The sequence below is a fragment of the Narcine bancroftii genome, chromosome 2 (genome assembly GCF_036971445.1).
Source record: "Narcine bancroftii isolate sNarBan1 chromosome 2, sNarBan1.hap1, whole genome shotgun sequence".
Classification (NCBI taxonomy): domain Eukaryota; kingdom Metazoa; phylum Chordata; class Chondrichthyes; order Torpediniformes; family Narcinidae; genus Narcine; species Narcine bancroftii.
In genome coordinates, this window is record NC_091470.1 from 148,536,752 (window position 1) to 148,545,184 (window position 8,433).

Below are 8,433 nucleotides of genomic sequence, written 5' to 3' on the forward strand. Positions count from 1 at the left end.
GGCACCAGATCAACCTTGGAGAAGCCCCTCGCACCGTGCAGGTTGGCCATAAAGACCTGGACGTGAGGGATGGGGAAACGGTCAGGAACGGTTGCCTCATTGAGTCGTTGATAGTCTCCACAGGGATGCCAGCCACTGGAGGCTTTCGGGACCATGTGGAGCAGTGAGGTCCACAGGTGTCAGACCGCCGAATGATCCCCAGCTCCAACAGGTGCAAAAACTCCTCCTTCACTACCTGGAGCTTGTCAAGCAAGAGTTGGTGTGAACCAGCGGGCCCTGGATGGGGGTGTGATGGAACACCCCATGGCATGGTAAGGCAGTGGAGAACTGTGGCTTGAGGATTGTCGGGAACTCATCCAGGATTCACTGGAACTCATCTCTGGGCGTGTTGATCGTGGTCATCTGCGGTTGCTCCGAGCGGGAGGCATTGAGGCGAATGGCCTGGAAGGTGCAGGCGTCCACCAGGCGCCTACCTTGAATGTCCACCAGAAGCCCGTGTACGAGGAGGAAGTCTGCACCCAGGATGGCAGTCGGGAGGGATGAAATCGTGAATCTCCACGAGAACTTCTGGAAGTGGATGGTCTTGTCTCCGTAAGTCCAATTGCCATTGCATTGGCCACATGGAAGGGAGGTCCATGAGGTCAGTTCCTGGATTCGATGGCCGTGGCCAGGATGATGCTGATCTGGGCTCCAGTGTCAATGAGGAACTGCTGGCCACTGATTGAGTCTCACAGGTAGAGAAGGCTGTGTCCTTGGCCAGCCGCCGCAGCCATTAACAGCGGCCAGCCTGGTTATTTCCCTGGAATGAGCATGGCTAATGACACTTTTGGGCCTTGGCTCCCAGGCACTGGTGGTAGAAGCAAAGGGCTGAAGCGGATGCTGTGGCCTTGGGTATGCTCTTGGGGGCCCTTGTAGGGGCTGGGTGCTCTACCGTAGCACTAGGGGAGGGCTTGGCGTGGTCATGCCTGTCCCTTGTGACCTGCTGGAGCACTGAGCCTTCCGAGAATGGTGCGAGCCTCTTGGTCCTTCTGGGCTACCTTCCTCGGTTCGGTGAAGCTCTCCTGGACCAGCAGTGGCCGGATGTACCTGGGCATATGTTCGAGGAAGATGCGCTCGAAAAGTGGGTAGTTGGTGTGCTCACCCATGAGTGCGAGCATCTCATCCATCAGTTCCATTGGGGACCTGTCCCCCAGGGCGTCTCGGTGTAGCACCCGAGCGGCACGCTGGTGTTTGGATAGTCCGAGGGACCCGGTAAGCACTCGGTTGATGGTCTCGTACTTATCCGCGGCAGGTGGGTGCTGAACAAAATTCAGCACGCGTCTGGCAGTGGCCTGGTCCAGGGCAGCAACCACATGGTAGAATTTGGTCATGTCGGACAAAATCTGGCAGAGGTGAAACTGAGCCTCCGTGTGGCCAAACCAGGTCTCTGGCTCCTGAACCCAGAATTCAGGCAGTTTCACGACTATAACGCTGATCCCAGGCTCACTCATGATGGGTTCAAAGACGTTTGAACCAGTCAGGGTCACCCATTGTAGCGGCGGCTACTCTGCTCCTGCAATAACACACACAACCAGACAGGTTGAGCTCAGTGAATAGACTGGTTTATTGCAGGCTGCTGGGCTGCACTTATACTCCCAGCCTGGACCTGGCTGAGAACTGAGCTGGAGGGCGCTGACGTCACCTGGGCGTCACATGGTCCCCAAGCGTGGGTTTCTGAGCCCCGAGCTGGAAGGAAGGGAAACTCCCGATGGCGCCTTTTTGGCCGGCTGCCTCGTCCCGTGGCTTATAAACGAGACTGGTTCGCCCGCCTTGTGGTGAGCCGCCACAGTACCATGATGTTTGAAGCATCCTAAAGTTGATAGATTAAATGACAGAAGTCATCCCACCCAAAAAAAAACATCAGCCCAGAAACTTGGGACACAACAGAGAAATTTAGCATAACATGGAACATCAAGAGGAAGTAAAGGGTAACTAACATTTCAGACCTGATCCTTTCACCAATGTTCTGTTATGAGCCCAAAAGGACTCAAAAAATCAGCAGCAATGGAAATTCACCAAGACAATAGCTACTTAAACAAAAATGGTTTTATTTTCTTAATACATAAATAATTAGATCAACATTTAACTTATTTCTTTCTTTGGCTTGGCTTCGCGGACGAAGATTTATGGAGGGGTAAAGTCCACGTCAGCTGCAGGCTCTTTTGTGGCTGACAAGTCCGATGAGGGACAGGCAGGCACGGTTGCAAGGGAAAATTGGTTGGTTGGGGTTGGGTGTTGGGTTTTTCCTCCTTTGTCTTTTATCAGTGAGGTGGGCTCTGCGGTCTTCTTCAAAGGAGGTTGCTGCCTGTCAAACTGTGAGGCGCCAAGATGCACGGTTTGAGGCGATATCAGCTCACTGGCGGTGGTCAATGAGGCAGGCACCAAGAGCTTTCTTTAGGCAGTCCTTGTACCTCTTCTTTGGTGCACATCTGTCTCGGTGGCCAGTGGAGAGCTTGCCATATAACACGATCTTGGGAAGGTGATGGTCCTCCATTCTGGAGACGTGACCTACCCAGCGCAGTTTGATCTTCAGCAGCGTGGATTCGATGCTGTCGGCCTCTGGCATCTCAAGTACTTCGATGTTGGAGATGAAGTCGCTCCAATGAATGTTGAGGATGGAACGGAGACAACGCTGGTGGAAGCGTTCTAGGAGCCGTAGGTGATGCCGGTGAAGGACCCATGATTCGGAGCCGAACAGGAGTGTGGGTATGACAACGGCTCTGTATACGCTAATGTTTGTGAGGTTTTTTAGTTGGTTGTTTTTCCAGACTCTTTTGTGTACTCTTCCAAAGGCACTATTTGCCTTGGCGTGTCTGTTGTCTATCTTGTTGTCGTTTCTTGCATCCGATGAAATGGTGCAGCCGAGATAGGTAAACTGGTTGACCGTTTTGAGTTTTGTGTGCCCGATAGAAATGTGGGGGGGCTGGTAGTCATGGTGGGGAGCTGGCTGATGGAGGACCTCAGTTTTCTTCAGGCTGACTTCCAGGTCAAACATTTTGGCAATTTCCGCAAAACAGGACGTCAAGTGCTGAAGAGCTGGCTCTGAATGGGCAACTAAAGCGGCATCGTCTGCAAAGAGTAGTTCACGGACAAGTTGCTCTTGTGTCTTGGTGTGAGCTAGCAGGCGCCTCAGATTGAAGAGACTGCCATCCGTGCGGTACCGGATGTAAACAGCATCTTCATTGTTGAGGTCTTTCATGGCTTGTTCCAGCATCATGCTGAAGAGATTGAAAAGAGGGTTGGTGCGAGAACGCAGCCTTGCTTCATGCCATTGTTAATGGAGAAGGGTTCAGAGAGCTCATTGCTGTAACTGACCCGACCTTGTTGGTTTTCGTGCAGTTGGATAACCATGTTGAGGATCTTTGGGGGGCATCCGAGGCGCTCTATTATTTGCCAAAGCCCTTTCCTACTCATGGTGTCAAAGGCTTTGGTGAGGTCAACAAAGGTGAATTAGAGTCCTTTGTTTTGTTCTCTGCACTTTTCTTGGAGCTCTCTGAGGGCAAAGACCATGTCAGTAGTTCCTCTGTTTGTGCGAAAGCCGCACTGTGATTCTGGGAGAACATTTTCGGCGACACTAGGTATTATTCTATTTAGGAGAATCCTAGCGAAGATTTTGCTTGCAATGGAGAGCAGCATGATTCCCCTGTAGTTTAAGCCGTCTGATTTCTCGTCTTTGTTTTTGTACTGGGTGATGATGATGGCATCACGAAGGTCCTGAGGCAGCTTTCCTTGGTCCCAGCAGAGCTTGAAAAACCCTTAACTTATTACTATTAATGTAATCCCCTTCTAATTCTAAGTGCACATCTATGTAATGTTTGTTTTCAGAAACATTCTTTTTGACTGTCCAATCATTCTCTTTCAATTCTCCAAGTTCACTGGTATCAGGCAATCTTCCAAACTGTACACAGAATTAAACAATTATTATCTTCACCAGACTCTGGTGCTTTAACAAGTTATTACTGCTCAGCAAGGTCTTTTCTGGTTTCCGAGAGATGTTCGTTGGACACAAACTGATCTCTTTCAATCAGCCAATCAGTGTCTTGCTGAAGAAACTTTCTCCCTCTTGGGTTTTTCCAAAAGATAACCTCTTTTCCAAGTTATCGCAAAGAGTTCATCTTTTTCCCCTATTTCAAGAGGAGCAATAACCTGCCTCTGCAGTTGAGTACAGAGATTTATAATAGGCTGAACTCGGAACTTAAACTATCTTGAAATGGGGTCTTTCAACAGGGCTGCAAACTTGCAGTCTTCAACACCATATCCTGCTGAATTTTTCAATCTGTCTCTTCCCCCCCCCCTAAAATCGACCACTTTGGTGTCTTGCAGAAGAAACTTGGCCCCTCAGGGTTCTCCAGATGATAACCTCTTTCTTTCAGGTCACCACAGAGTTCCTTTTTGTTTTTCTTATTTCAAGTGAAATATTAGGTTGCCACTACACTCCTCTTGCATGAACCACGAGGGCTTTGACCAGGCTGAACTAAGCACTCACAACCCTTCTTCCAAATGGCATTTTCCACAAGCTTGCCAGCTTGTCCTGTTCCAGTCCCAGCTGCTGCTGACTCTAAAACTGAATTCTGTCTGTCTGTCTGTCTCTCTCACAGAGAAAAAGCCTCTTTGACTCTCTGTGCTTATAAAACCACATCACCCTTCTAGAACAGCAAGTTCCACTCCAGACAGTCTGTGGCTCTGACAAATTATTTCATCTGTTGCCTTTTTATAAACAACAATCCATTAGTGAAGTCTCTTGGGCACTCTCCAAAGCTTCTGCAAAGGCTCTAGACCTTGACATGTCTAGCATGAGCAGAGCTTCAGTATTTTAAATAAGATCTCCCCCAATTTATCTCCAAATAACATATCTATATACATACCAGTTGGATTTGCAAGTTAAATGATCAAAGGAGACAGTCCCAGTCAATTTCACTAGTTAAATAACATTTAAAAATCGACCGCATACTCTAATGCCCCTCAAAAAAAATTAGTCATCAGTTATAATGATCTCACATCCTTTGTATTCAAATAAATTTATTAGCATACCCCCTCTACCATTTATATTCCAATTATTGCCAGGTAGCATTTCCAATTAGAACTTTTTGAATTTAATACGGAATTGTTTGCTGAGTGGAATTGCAATGAAACCCCTGGAATTCTGATTAAAGGGAGTCACTTTTGGAAATAAAGTTGTTACTGATGAAGTTCCTTTTAAGTAAAACTTACCTTTTCATTGGCTACCAGTTGAGGAAATCTGGCTTAGGTGAAATCAGCTCCACCTCATACAAATATCTGTGCAAGTTTATTTTTAAAGAATGTTTAACTGTGACCGATTCTGTATCACAAGTCACCCCTTTTACTTTAATACGAAATTGTAACAAGTCTACGGATCGATTTCAACACCATGTGCATAGTTGCCATGGCTGTGAACAAGCACAAAGCAGTGTTGCCTTTGCTTCATGAGCTAATTGAGAGGACCAATCTCAAACCACAGAATCTTCGCTCTCCAAATTAACACGGTTTTCTCCATTAGTTGCATTGAAAACTGTTGAATGGTAATCTGTGATGCATGCTTTGATTAAAAAGAAAGTAAAGACGAGGGTGGGGTGAAAGGGCACAAAATTCTGGACGAACTTTGAGTCAAGCAGCATTAATGGAAGGTAATAAATGGTTAATGTTTCTGGCTGACACTCTCCATCAGGCTGTGGGAGAGACATTTCACCAGTTCAATGAAATGATTTGGAAATATCATGTAATCTAGAAACAAAATTAACCAACAAAAGTCATTTTTCTTCAAAATAGTTACAAGGATTCTTCTGAATCCACATTGGGGAGCAAACTAAGGCCCAGCTGAGCACCCATTGCAAAATATGTTACCTTCATCAATGCAAAATTCTATAACAATTTATCAGGATTGTTTGAACAGATTTCCTGCTCCTTCAGTTGACTAGTCTAATATTCAGTCACTAACTGGACATATGAATCGTTGGCAAGTTTCTTTCGAAGCTGAGCCCTTTACGAACCACGTGGGGTTGTTTAGTTCATCAATATTGCTTCAGCATTTGATTCTCAAGCAGACAATTTTGGCTGAACCTGACTCAAAGGTTAGAACCACAGAATGCTACGTCGCAGAAAACAGGCTATTTGGCCCTTCTAATCTTTGCAGACCATTATTCTGCTAGTCTCATTGACCTGCACCCATTCCATAACCCTCTAGACCTCTCCCAACCATCTATCTAATTTATTATTTAAACTTTAGATTGAGCCTGTATTAACCACATCAGATGCAACCCATTCCTGATTTCCACCACTCTCTGAGTCAAGAACTTTTCCCTAATGTTCCGCCTAAACCTTTCCCCCTTCATCTTAAAACTATGACCTCTCATATTTATCTCCTTCAACCTAGTGGAAAAAGCCTACTCACATCCACTCTGTCTATACCTCTCATAATCTTGTAAACCTCTATCAAATCTCCCCTCATTCTTCTTTGCTCTAAGAATTAAGGTCCAAATCTGTTTAATCTTTCCATTACTCAACTCCTGAATACCCAGCAACATTCTGTGATTCTATGGTTCTAGTTCTCACTTCAACTAATATTTACTTTGACAACAGTCACTCTTAAACATAAAAAAGCAGCTAATTGGGAGTTGGTACATGTAGAGCGCCTATTTTTGTTATAACCACATAATGTATCTTATTACCTTATGTACTCTTTACCACATTAGCTGCTTCCTGATGTCAAGACTTTTGGCTAAGCTTGTTTAACAGCATTTGTGGTTATGAATAGCTTTGGCATTTATAACTGTGGAGTATGAGCACTGGGGAAGTCAACAAAACAAATTTCTGAAGTGTCTACCCAGTTTTGTTAATAACTTTTAATCATAAACTTTCATTTGCAATGGCACTAATGACAAACATATCTCTTCAGTCAATGATTATAATGGAGACAGCAATTCTGGAAAGTGGGCCCCTTACTTGGACAACCACTGTAATGTGGCAGCATAGAGAAAAGCTTACTGCAATTGACCTCTGGAGTATGGAGGGCATATCAGTCATTTTACTCCAGATCAGTTTACATCAACCTGCTGAAGTGTATTCACTGAGATAGCTAAATAAACAGGGCAGTCAAATTGTATTCAGTGAATAAGGCAATTAGCCTTTTCTGGAGTTGGTTGAAACATGAATGTTGTCCAGAACACCAAGAAGATATCCTTGGTCATAATCTGCCCATTATGTCTAGACTCTGTAATAGAAAAGGTCAAGTAGTAATTAGCTGTCAAATCACTCTCTGAAAAGAGTGGAAGAAGAGCATGGAAAACAATATATTTAAAAAAAAACATATTGGTATGTTGGTGAGCAGTCAAATGAGGAATGAGATGCCAATCCAGGGTTTATTGCAATGCTGTGCAAGTTTATCCATAATGCATTGTCTATGAATGTATTCTCATAATTACATAAGCATGTCAACAATTTTTATATATATTACAAATATCCAAATTAATGCTGGATGTGTTTGAACTTTATAATTTAATCGTGCAAGGAAATCAGTTACGATAAATGTGCTTACACATTTGTGCAATGAAATATTTGAAGATACCGTCCTTTGACATTGACACATTATGGCCTTTTGGATGAGGCCAAATGCTCTTCATTTACATGTTATATTTTAATTGAAAACACTATGGACAATTGTTTAAAATTGTGCATTAACAGTTGAGGACTGAATTCGGCTTGGATGGCTTGCCACCAACATTTAAGAAGCTCATCCTTAGCACATGAGTGTTCTTTGGACAAATGCTCACTAAACCAATTTCTAGAGAAATAGTTAAAAGTAAATCACAAAATTGTGTAGACACTTTGGTTCAAGTGAAAACGCAAAATGCTGGAGAAGCTCAGCAAAGGTAAAAATACATAACTGACGTTTCGGGCCTGGGCCCTTCATCAAAGTATGAGAAAATCCTGGCAAGCATCTGAGCAAAAGAGTAAGGGTGGGGGGGGTGGGAAGAAAGAGGGGTGGCAAGGCAGGAGATGATAGGTGGAGGATGGTAGTGCTGTGTGGGTGAAAGAACTGGAAGGACAGGAAAAGAGGGGATGGGAAAGAAAAGACAAGCAGGTTTAATGGAAAGCGGTAAAGTCAATGTGGCTGGGGTGTGCCCAGGTGGAAAATAAAGTGTTGTTCCTCTAATCTGCAGGTGGTCAGGGCAGGACAGTACATAAAGCCATGGACAGACATGTGAGTGCAGTGTGTGACCTGGAATTGAAATGGTTGGCTACTGGGAGGTTGCTGTGGTTGCGAACGGAGCAGAGGTGCTGAGTAAAGCAATCTCCCAGTCTGCGACTGGTCTCTCCGATGTAGAAAATGCCACAAAGGGTGTACTGGATGCAGTAAATGAAGTGTTGCTTATATGT